Source organism: Elaeis guineensis, chromosome 1 (genome assembly GCF_000442705.2).
Source record: "Elaeis guineensis isolate ETL-2024a chromosome 1, EG11, whole genome shotgun sequence".
NCBI lineage: Eukaryota > Viridiplantae > Streptophyta > Magnoliopsida > Arecales > Arecaceae > Elaeis > Elaeis guineensis.
The window spans coordinates 81,384,071-81,396,782 of record NC_025993.2 but is presented as its reverse complement, the minus strand read 5'-3'; the positions used below and the strand labels follow the sequence as shown (position 1 = coordinate 81,396,782).

General features: G+C 37.4%; 1 protein-coding gene across 1 annotated transcript in view; it reads left to right on the top strand.

The window, feature by feature from the left end:
* Positions 1 to 12,528: 12,528 nt before the first annotated feature.
* The window catches only part of LOC105061040 (la-related protein 1A), a 55,992-nt gene continuing 55,808 nt past the window's right edge, over positions 12,529 to 12,712 (top strand). The window contains exon 1 of the mRNA XM_073255090.1: positions 12,529 to 12,701. The gene's annotated coding sequence lies outside the window, so the exon portion shown is untranslated. The remainder of the gene's footprint in view (positions 12,702 to 12,712) is intronic.

The following is a 12,712-nucleotide window of genomic DNA, read 5'->3' as shown; positions in this document are numbered from 1 at the left end:
GGCTCACCCATGTTATTAGGTAAATCAGTGTGACTGATTTAGGTGCTCCTAATGCCGGCTTTAATTAAATCCTTTTTAATCTGACTTGGTGAAGTCAGTAGGAGGATTGAAATTGGCTGGTTAATTTCTTCTCTTCTATCCTTTAATAAAATTCTCAAAAATTATTAGGTTCCTAAAAATGATTAAGTTATAGTGATAACTAAGTCATAGCCTCCCATTAAGTGAGTGATAATAAGTCTATTAGTTTAATAATCACTGGAGGCCCAAAGGCCTGGTGCTTATTGACTAATGAAATTATCATTCATAATATGATAATTTGCTTGAGTCTTTCTGATGGTGGTCAGGTTGGCCGGCCAAAGTCGGATCTGATCATTTATTGGTCAGATTTACCAAATCAAATCATGTTAATGGTTGGACCTAACTAGATCTTTTCAGTGGAGGCCAAAGCCTACTGATTAGGTTTTGGGGCAAAATTAATTACTAGAAGTTGTTTAGAGAAATAACTGGTTATGAACCTACCCATAGATGCACATGGGTTGACCAGCCAAAGTTGGACTCGTGTGTAGTCTATGTAGATTCTAGTACCCACTAAGAAATTAAAGTAATTCCTTAAATTGGAGGTTGAGGCTACCAGTTCGTTAAAATACTGAGAGAAACTTTAGACTAAAGTCCAAGTCTTTAGTATTAATAATTTATGTACTAATAAAGGTCTGATTTTTCTTTATGCAGCTATGGCCACTACCCTGTCGCTCCGATCATTATTAGATAATGACAAGCTCATGGGACCTAATTTTGATAGCTGGTATCGAAAATTGAAAATTATCCTTGAGTATGAACGGATCCTTTATGTAGTAACAGATTCGGCACCTGAGGAGCCAGCCCCGAATACTAGAGGGACGGTCTGAGACACTTACCAGAAGTGGCTCAATGACCGCACCATCGTTCGGTGCATAATGCTGGCGACAATGAATGATGAGTTCAGCTGCAGGTTCGAGAACGTCCAGCCGCAGGAGATGCTTCAAATGTTGAATGACTCCTTTGGCATGCTTGACGACATTGAAAGGCACAAAACTAGTTGTGCCATTTTCAATGCTCGGATGAGGGATGGGGCCTCAGTCACTGATCATATACTGTACATGATCGAAATGATTGAGTGCCTAAGTAAACTGGGCTTTTCCTTGCATGAGCAGCTCGGTAAGGATGCGATCCTTAATTCTTTGCCCAAGTCCTTCCTCCCCTTCCTTACTCATTTTCGGATGACAAAACCTACAGTGAACTACCACGGCTTGTTGGGGTTGCTGCAGAACTTTGAGAAGGACCACCAGCTCCATAAGGAGTCGATGAATATTGTAAGAGGATCTTCTTCTAGTCGTCGACCCTTTAAGAAAGGGAAGAAGAACAAGAAGAAAAAAAATAAGAAGGTGCAGTCGCATGTAGGGATGTCTGCACAGGGTCAGACCAAGAAGCGCAAGCTTGACTAGAGCCAGGTAGAGTGCTTCTTTTGTAAGAAGCAGGGGCACTGGAAGAGGAACTATCCTCTATACATTGCCTCCCTAGATCCGAACAGGCCGAAGAAGAAGTAAGGTAATTATATGATAACACCTTGCAATTTTTTCATTTGTGATACTACTGCCTAGGTATTGGATACCAGAAGTCCTTATCATATCTGTATTTCGATGCAGGGTCAACAGGTCAGTAGGAGATTTGATGAAGGCGAGAGGTTCCTGAACGTTGGAGATGGAAGCAAAGTTCCAGTTCTAGCTTTAGGAATCATGAACCTTGTAATCAACTCTCGTAATGTAATTCTGAGTGAATGTCACTATTGTCCAAGTTTTTTATTAAATATTATTTCTGTAGGCCTTTTGGCCATGTACAGTTATGAATTTTTAATAAAAGAAAATGTTTGCAATATCATTTTGAATAGTATTACAATATTTGTTGGACAACTAAATAATAAAATTTACTTACTATCACAGCCTGTTAATATGGTTCAAACCTCCAATAAATGCCCTAGAATGGATAATATGTCAGAAGTCTACCTTTGGCACTGTAGGCTAGGTCATATCAATAAGAACAGGATAAACAGGTTGGCTCAAGAAGGAATTCTTGAAGTTGGTGATTGTGAATCACTTCCAACTTGTGAGTCCTGTCTTCTTGGGAAGATGACCAAATCACCTTTTACTGAAAAAGGTGAGCGAGCCAGTGAACTCTTGGGTCTGATACATTCTGATGTATGTGGACCCATGAGCTCAAGTGCAAGAGGTGGATATTTCTACTTTATAATCTTCACAGATGACCTATCGAGGTATGAGTATGTCTACTTAATGAAGCATAAGTCAGAGTCATTTGAAATGTTCAAACTATTCCGAAATGAGATAGAAAAACAAACTGAGAAGTGTATTAAAACTCTTCGATCTGATCAAGGAGGTGAATACCTTTCCAATGAGTTTCTGACATATCTTAGGGAGAATAGGATTCTCTCTCAGTGGACTCCTCCTGGAACACCACAGCATAATGGTATGTCTGAAAGGAAGAATCAGATCTTGTTGGACATGGTTCGATCCATGATGGGGTTTGCTGGCCTGTCGATCTTCCTCTGGGGATATGCGCTCGAATCGGCTTGTTACCTTCTAAATAGGATTTCGAGTAAGTCTGTAACCAAAATGCCATATGAGATATGGATAGGACGTAAGCCAGTACTCTCGCACCTTAGGATTTGGGGGTATCCGACTTATGTTAAACGTTTAATTACGGACAAGCTTGGACCTAGATCTGGCAAGTGTTATTTCATAGGGTACCCAAAAGAGACCAAAGGGTATTATTTCTACCTAGCTGATGAGCAAAAGGTGTTTGTCAGCCTTATGACAATCTTTTTGGAAAAAGAGTTCCTTGGTGAAGGGGCTGTTGCCTCTAAGGTCAAACTTGAGGAAGTTCGGCAGGTGGAAAAATCGACACAAGTTGCTGAACCTGAACCAGATTTGGTTAGATCAGATCCGGAGCCCATTGTTCCTGCACCCTTAAGGCGGTCTGGTAGAGTACCATGTCAACCGGACAGATACTATGGTTTCTTGGTCCGAGACGGCGATCATATCGAACTTGATGAAAACGAATAGGATTCGATCACCTACATGGATGCAATGCAGAGATCTGACTCTAAGAAATGGCTAGAGGCCATGAAATCCAAAATAGAGTCCATGAAGGTCAACGATGTGTGGACATTGGTTGACCCACCCGAAGGAGTAAAATCCATAGGGTGTAAGTGGGTCTTCAAGAGGAAGAGAGGCGCAGATGAAAAGATGGAGACCTATAAATCCCGTCTGGTTGCCAAAGGATATCATCAACGTTATGGTATAGACTATGACGAGACGTTTTCTCCTTTGGCAATGCTCAAATCCATTCGGATTATGCTTGCGATAGCTACCCATCTGGATTATGAAATTTGACAGATGGATGTGAAGACAGCTTTCCTAAATGAAGAGCTGGACGAAGAGGTGTATATGATACAATCTGAAGGGTTCACATCCACAGATGAGTCTAAGGTGTGCAGGCTACAGAGGTCCATTTATGGACTTAAGCAGGTATCCCGGAGTTGGAACATACATTTTGATAGGACGATCAAAATGTATGGCTTCATTAAGAACGAAGAAGAGCCCTGCATTTATAAGTGGGCTAATAGTTCAGTAGTTGTATTTCTTGTATTATGTGGATGACATTCTCTTAATCGGGAATGATGTCCCGGCATTACAGGGAATAAAGATTTGACTGTCATCACAGTTCTCCATAAAGGATCTGGGAGAAGCTTCCTACATCCTAGGGATGAGGATCTGTAGGGATAGATCTAAAAGGTTGCTTGGCTTATCCCAGTTCACGTACATTGATACTATGCTGAAGAGGTTCAGCATGGAGAATTTCAAGAAAGGCTATCCATCGATAGGCCATGAAATTTCTCTCTCGAAGAGAGATTGTCCAACAACACCTCAAGAGAGAGAGCATATGGATAGAATTTCATATGCTTCGGTAGTGGGATCTATCATGTATGCCATGACATGTACACAACCAGATGTGGCATACTCACTAGGGGTAGTGAGTAGATACCAATCTGATCCAAAGAAAATCACTAGAAGGTTGTTAAAACCATTCTGAAGTATTTAAGAAATACTAAGGACCAGTGCCTTGTTTATGGTGAATCGGACTTGAGACTTATAGGGTTTACAGACTTCAATTTTCAGTCTGATCATGATGACAGCAAAAGTGTGTCGGGATTTATTTTTACCCTTAATGATGGGGTTGTCTGCTGGAAGAGTTCCAAGCAGCACACTGTGGCTGATTCAGTTTGCGAGGCAGAGTATATCGCTGCATCAGATGCTGCCAAAGAAGTGGTGTGGCTGAGAAAATTTCTTACCGAGCTCGGAGTAGCACCCTCCCTTGTTGGTCCAGTTCTGCTCTACTGTGACAGCTCTGAAGCCATTGCTCAGGCGAAGGAACCGAAGGCACACCAGCAGACAAAACATATTCTACGCCGCTACCATCTTATCCGAAAAATCATGGATAGAGGTGACGTTGACCTTCAGAAGATCGACGGAAAGGAGAACCTGGCCGACCCATTTACTAAAGCCATTGTGGTGAAGGAGTTCGATGACTTCAAGTCGAAGATGGATATTAGATACTGCATCGATTGGCTTTAAGCCAAGTGGGAGATTGTTAGGAATAGTGTCCCAAAGCCAATCGTCAGCCTGTTGACGGTTGTGCTCTTTCTTGTATTAGTATATGAATTATAAATTAATAAAAATTATTTTGATATTTTTCATCACAAATTATTTCATCTTCTAATGAACTTCTGTGTTGTGGTGAAGTCCTTAGGACTATTTAGACTCGACAAAGGAGGATTTGTCGTTTAGTCCTTAAACCTGTTCGCGACCAAATGATACGTTGTTACCAAGGACAACAATATTTATCAAGCATAGGTCGTTGTGTGCCATATGGGTTGGTTGTCCTCTTAACCAAGGAGTGTGGAGACACTGGTATGGCATATAGGTGAGATGTAAGGGTACATCTGCACTGAACGTGACTGACTCCGGAGCTTTTTCTGCTGTCAAGATTTGCTCCGATGGGATATGGATATAACTGTCCCTCCGATCTGAGACTGCCACAGTGACTTGTAAGCAACTCACTACACTTAGGCACTGGACTACCTGAATTTTTAATTCAGTGACGGAAGCCTGCTGGGTGTAGTCAAGTACTTGACTTATCGGTGCGTGTGTCAAGATGGGATTGACCACTCTAGTTCAGGAGCTGTGTACAGTCATGTTTCAATTTAGCAAAATCTTGGCTAGGGTAGTCCTAGTGAGGAGTCACAGGACTGTTTGAGTTGAGCACAATCCGGATGATCTTATTAGAGTTGACAGTTTAACCCTGAGTCGTCCTATACACAGGGGTCAAAAGGGATGAATTATACAGTAACCATATTCGCGTAGGTTCTGAATGTTGCGATTGCGACTATTCGACCTATCCGGACGTCGGATACCATTGCTAGATGGTCACTTAGATTAGTACAGAAATTGATTTCTGTGCTACCGACTTAGGTTCGAACCTGCGGGGTCACACACATTAGAGGTTCCTATCTGATCTGATGGCTGGTGAAGAGTCCCACTGGACTGGGACTCTTCGATCAAGAGTCCTAATGCTCGGGGACTCTGAATCCTATGTGTCTGGAATTCTGTAATCGAGAATCAGAATTTTTTGATCACGAGTTCCACACATTTTGGGTATCAGGGTCAAGAGTTCCACTGGTTTGGGACTCTTCGATCAAGATTTCATATCGATGGACTTTGATGTCCGATTGCCCATCGAATTTGGACTCAGTATTTATGAGAGATTTAATTAGTGATTTGATCGCTAATTAACTCAATTTGATTAAGTAATTATTTTTGGATCAAGTCTAATTAAATTGGATTCAGTTGGGTTTGACTCGATTAGGTTGAGAGTTGACCTAATCGCCAAGGTGGTTTGGTCTCTGATCTGATCAAGGATTGGGCTTAGTCAATTTTTGATTTGATTAAGATTTTATTGAGCCTAGTTAAGCCTAATTGTGTTGGGTTTGATTTAGTCTAATTGTGCCTAACCTATTTTAATAAGGTTGGTTCAATTAGGTTGATTTAATATTTGAAACCACCTTGACTTATCTCCCTGCGCCACCTCACCTCACCTGCGCCTATTTGAATTCACAAGAAACGAGTTCTCATGAATTTTCTCCCACGCAGAAGTCTTCCCATGCCTCACTTGTGTGTGCCATTTTGAGTGGATAAAGATGGTTGGTTGGCCATTCAAATTCAAATGATGTTTGAATTTGAATGGGTAACTAATCTCATGCGCCACCTTATCCACTTGTGCACCACTTACTTTACACGAGAAAAAATTTCTCGTGTAAATTCTCCACGCACAAAGAACCCACGCCCCCTTCTTCTCACGCCAAGAGTGGATAAAGATTGGTGGGTTGGCATTTGAATTCAAATTCAATTTGAATTCAAGTGAGCAACCACCTAGCTTTATCCTCTCATGCGGTGAAAATGTTGTAAAGACGCGGTCTTGCACCATTTTAAAAAGAAAGAGAAGGTGGGGCATGCGCATATCTAATCTGAGAGAGAAAGGGTGGCGTGAGAAAGGCCTTCTGCATGAGAAAAGAAAAGAAAAGAAAATAAAAGAAAAGAAGAGAGAAAGGGCGCAGGGTCTTTTATGAGTATCCTAGGGTTTCTGCCTAAGGTTCGGGAAGTGAGAAGGTGAGTTACGAGTATCGTGAGCCCACCAAACTTCAGGGAGAGCTTCATCAATTTCTCAAGTTCCTTTGCTGATGATCCAGAGCATCCGAGGAGTCGACAGACACCGATCGAAGGAGTTTGATCAGCATCGGCCATCGAAAGGGTTCTGCAACGAACTAGCATTCATGAGGAGCTGATCAGACCGAAAGCTTCATGTGGATGATCCGCAGAGGTCAAACATACTGTGTGACTGTATTGCAATGATCAGACTTTTTCAACGGTGATCAGACTGCAACGATCGACTACCTGCACGAAGGTAATGTATTCTGAACACATAACAGTAAAACGTTTACTGTAGAATTCAAAATTTTAAATTTAAATACATGCTATATATATCATATTTAGATCCTTGTGTAGGGTTAATACATATTAATTAATTAGATTAATTAATAATTTTTACTGTAAAATTATAATTTTAAAAAAAATTTAAAATTACCGTTTTACCCCTGCACTGAAATCACTAAAAGTAGGGTCAACCTTGAGTTGGCTTGCTAATCTATTCTCTTCTAGTTCACTGACTGCTGTAGCTTATTGGCTCAAATATTTTAATAACTGGTCAGTGATTTGCATGAAAATATTTTTAATGTCTGAAGTTGATTGTGCCAAAACTTCAACTCTTTTCTAATGTATTGATTCCTTCCTCAGGATCTAAATCTAGTTGATTGTTCAGTGCTAGATTGGGCCTTAGATAGGGTTGATCAAAAATATGGGCTCCTGATATTACATCTTGTGACTATATAAAATTAGGATGATCTTCCCACCCTGAGTTATAGGTTGGTGCATAAGGTTCATTCATATATCTTTCATTGAATGCACTTTCCTATGTGAACCCATTTTGGGTTGGACTCATCAAGTAAGGACACTTCTCTAGAATATGATCTGGTGCATTGCATCCAGTGCACATGGGTGCTAGCACTTGATTAAATTGGATGTCTTTCGAATTCTAAGGCTTTAATTATATTGGTTAAAGTTGCAATTCTAGTGTCTTCAAACTTCTTTGTATAAATGTATGCATCTTCAATTCTAGTAAATGTAGGATGCATGCTAATCATTTGAGGATCAATTGAAAACTTATTGGTTGAGGATCTAATTGTAGACAGTTGGACAAAGCTAATCGGATAACACAGGTCCTACGGGGTTTTAGGTTGTCTAATGGAATCTATTTCTTTCTTAATGACCTTAGAGATTCGTAGGCTTAGATTTTGTCTGACCAATCATCAATTGTCCTAATAGGAGATTTTTTTTAATATACTTATTATTTTTTTATTTTAATTATTTTTTAAAGAAGCAAGAGGAAGAAGGAGAGATGGATGAGAGGAGAATTCTAAATATAAAAAACCTAGAGGGTCCTAAATCTATAGATGATAGAGAAGAGTGCTTTAATTAGATTTAAATTTTTTTTATTGACAAACAAGTTGTACAAGCAATTGAACTTTACCTAAGATTAGCCTAGATCTAGATAGCTCCTAACTACCAAGGTTGCCTTCGAATACTCTAAGTTCGAAATCGACTAACTGAATTGACCAGATAAGTGTAAGATTGGAGAGGCTCCCCTTGCTTTCGCAATGAACCTAATTAAGTAATCACCTTTCTTCAGAACGTAGTTCCTAAACCACTTTTCTAAACACCGATAGGCCAACCAACTTGAACCCAGTCCAACTCTTGAGTTCTCTTGTCCTAATGAACTTAGATGTCCCTAGGATTGACGTCTAATTGATTTTATTTAAAGGTTAAATTATGCAGATGCAAAAAAATAATTTATAGGCTAAGGAAGGATGATCAAATCTTCATCTTATCTTAGTTAATGGGTTATGCCCTTAAAGAAGTTTATGAATATGCAATGCAACAGAGCAACAAAAACAAACAAGTTTTAATAAAAAAATTAATAGCAAATAAAATCTAATAAGTATGTAAAAGAAAAAAGTTAGAATACGTACCTAACTTTCAGCACTCACCAACTTAATGTAAAGCAAGATAAAGAAGATAGATAAAAAATGCTAAAAACTAAAAAGCATAAAGAGCAAAAAATTTAGACACAAATTAAAACACGCCAATTCTCCAGCAACGGTGCTAAAAACTTAATGTATCTTAAATTATACCGCAAGCACATGGTGTGCAGTGTAGCACATTCGGCGAGTACGGATCGATCCTATGAGAAATTGGATGTTTAAGGTGTATTCAAATTCTTATTTAGGTAAGCTTTACGATGAGAAGGATAGATTATATTGGATTACTAACTATCAAAATAAAAAAAATACTTAAATATAGAAATAAATAATCTAAAAGATCTAGAGCTATTGAATCCACTAGACCAATGAATTAGATAACTTTTCTATGGTTTCTTTTATGATATCTCTTGATTAAGGTATAAAATATGAACAAGTATGGATCATGAAGAGATTTAACTCAACTATGATCCATCAAGCATTTCGCTTTCATCCTAATTAAGTAACACTCCTTTCAACTTCTTCTCTTGTGTTACCTAAGTATGGGCTCTGAAGGACTCAAACCTAGCTATAACCCATCAAAGTTTTCCACAAAGAAAAAGAGGAAAGGATTTGAAAAACTTATGAGTCTTTTACCTGTTACCCTTCTTGCACAGAATCAAGCATGGACTATAAAGGAATTACAATCCAACTATAGTCCATCAAGTCTCTTGGCAAGAGGGATGAAGAAAGAAGAACTCTAAAAATTAAAAGCATAAAAAAATCTAGAGAACAAGGCTTCTAATCATGATCTAACTTCATCGCAAATCCTAAGAAGATTACTTAGCTAGACATAATTTAATTTGAAGCTTTAAAGTTAATTAAAAAATATAAAATAATAATTATTCTAATAGTAAAAATTTAACATGCAAGAATTTAAAGAATTACAAAAATTAAATAAGAGAAAAATAAATACAAAAAAATTAAACTATCTTAATGCTGAAATTAAAAAAATGCATAAATTAAATTGAAGAGAAAGAAACTAATTTATTGCTGGAATAAAAATTCTCTTTAACTCTTAAGCTATTAATCGGACTTGGAGTTAAAACTAAAAAAAAAATCTAAACTAAGATTTCTTCCTACAGTCTTCTTTTGCAGAGCTTTTTGATTCTTGCACTTCTCTTCGGCTGACTTTTTTTTTCGTATATTGAAAAAATGAAGAATTAAAAAAAATTTTAAATAATTAAAAAGATGAGTATTTTCATCTGTCACATAGTCCCAACAAGAAATATGGTGTGGAGAAAGATGTTTTAGAGTAGAAGGATTAAAATTTTTTTATAGATGTTAGGAGGGAAGAGAATTTTATAATTTTTAGATATAGAATTTAAAAAAAATAGATATAAAATCTCTTAATCCCTCACAATTTTCTCTTTCCTTCTTTTTATTCTTTTCCTTTTAAAACTCCTAACCTGTTGTCCGCATCCCCTTCTTTCTGGATTCCCTGATCTAACCAGAAGCTGCTCGTCTGCATGGGTCCACTTCCTGCATCCGGTGCCTCGTAGCCGCACCCAAGTCACCGTGAGCTTCCAGCCATCCCATTCTTTAAATCACCTAGTCCCATCACTTTTCTTCTTTTCCCTCCTAAAGTTTTTTCCACGTGTGAAGCCCAGTGCCCAGCACTCCACCTCTTCATCTTCTTTTTTTCTTTTTTTTTTTTTTTCTGCATGGTCCACGGTGGACATTTTTTTTTTTTTTTTTGCTCCTGGTGATTGGGCTTTGGCTTAAACCTCTTGGATTATTTGGCGTGACGAAGGGGCTTGGTTTCCTTGAAGTGACATCATGAATCTTAGACCCTGGAGATGTTGCTTCTAAACCTTTAGATGATCTTCCTCCCTTGGTGTGGTTGCTTTTAGCCATCATACTTGGGTCTAAATCACTTTGAATTAATTTGAATGGACCCAATCTATCAATTTCCTACAAAAAGGAACGAGAAGTATCAAATTCAAACTAATATAAATTAAATAAAATAAAATTTAATATTTTTAATATCTTATTTTATTTTTATGTATTGATCACCAACCCAAATAATAAACAGATGAAATAGATTAATCCGTTTACGATCCGAATTCATTTAACCTAAATCCAAACCTATTTATAGCGGCTCGAATGTGAGTCGGATCATATTTTATCACTCCTAATAATAGTTTGTCCTTGACTCATCATCATCATGCATAGCAACCATAAAGGCTTCCCTTTCGATCTCAAATTGATGATGAAGAATCTTTCTATAGCTTTTTTTTTTTTTTTTGATAAGATTCTATCGCTATTTCTATGCTGTTGGAATTCCTGTGAATCATTTTTTTTTATAGTGTACTCTTACACTCACACTGGCCCTGGGAGGTTTAGTAAATTCTTCTTTTTCCTCTGCCACACTATGTGGAGAAATTTTTTCCTGATCCTTTAGTTATAGAATACTGGTTCTTTTCAAAATCAAGCAAAAACTTATCGATTTGGCATATATCTCACTCACCAAAAACCAACTACCTAGGATCTTTGAAAGGGTATTTCACATTTCTTTATATGATGCTTTTTGGACAACTAATGACTCTAGAAATTTGGACCAGGGCACCAAAAATGAAGCAGAACTTTGTTATGAATCGAACCATTTACTCATGGTGATATTTGTCACACCACATACCTGCAAGGTGAACCATACGGGCACGAAAGACTATTGATTATGTCATAATACTTTTAGAGCCATTATAAAATTTCTTCAATCCTCAAAAAATTAGTTTAATAAAGAACCAATCAAATCATTCTTATAATCAAATAGCCCAGGAGAACAAGAGCCATGATCTTCCATCAATTATTATTATTCAAATAGAGTAAAATATTCAAAACTAAATTGAACTAAGTTAAAAGTTTAGAAACTCAAATTTTTCTGAGCAATCTAGCATACTCCCCCCCCCCGTCTTAAGCAATTCAAGGTTCAAGATTTGAAAATAGAAAAAAAAAAAAAATGAGCTACATCAATCCAATAAGCAAAATATTATATCAAAATGGTGTCTAAGCACAGTAGTGAATAGTAGATCAAATGTAATTTCTGATGTATTATGAACCTCAAAGAATATTTCAATCTAATATCATTAAAAAAAAATATCCTTCTCTAGCTCAAGCCTTAAACAACTTTTTATAAATGAATGCTAAACTGGCACCCAAGTAATTAACTTTAAAAGCTAGAAATAATATCATAGCATACCACTATATCATATTGAACTTTCAAATTCACTTAAATAACCAATAAACAAATAATCATAATATATAATAGTATTCTATGGCAAATCTTCTTACACTTAATTTGGATCAAAATCTAGTAAATCAAAACTTTAAACATGAATTGCTCGGCCTTGAGAATTCTTAACTAGCTCATTATACTTTGGCAATACACATGATGAGGAGTCATTTTAATTTTAGAAAAATAAAATAAGCATCATAAATAAGATTTAAATAAGATATTACAAATTTATCAATAAGAAAAGCAAACAAAGATATCTTATAATCTAATTTTACCCATCTGTTATCCTTTCAGATGAATCCTAAGGATTCTAATATGTACACACACACCACTATTTCTGTCACGTTCTTATCACAAAAGGTAATACCCAAAGCTTGATACTAAATTGGACCTAATCCACTTGACCGAACCAGATGCAATGTTTAGCCCAAAATAAGAAAATGATGGAAGAAGAAGATTCCCAGTAGGAGTCTTCTTGATCCTCTCAATTGTGCCGGAGAGAAGCCGATGCCGAGAGGAACTTGACCTATCCTCCATTCTATCTAAACATCCCCAACTTCCCCTTTGAATCCCACACCAGAGTTCACAGGAGTTTATTGCAATTTGTAGAGCTCCATCATGATGGCTTCCACCACTAAAATGGCCCAAGCATTGTCGAAAAGCTGAGTAAGAGGATA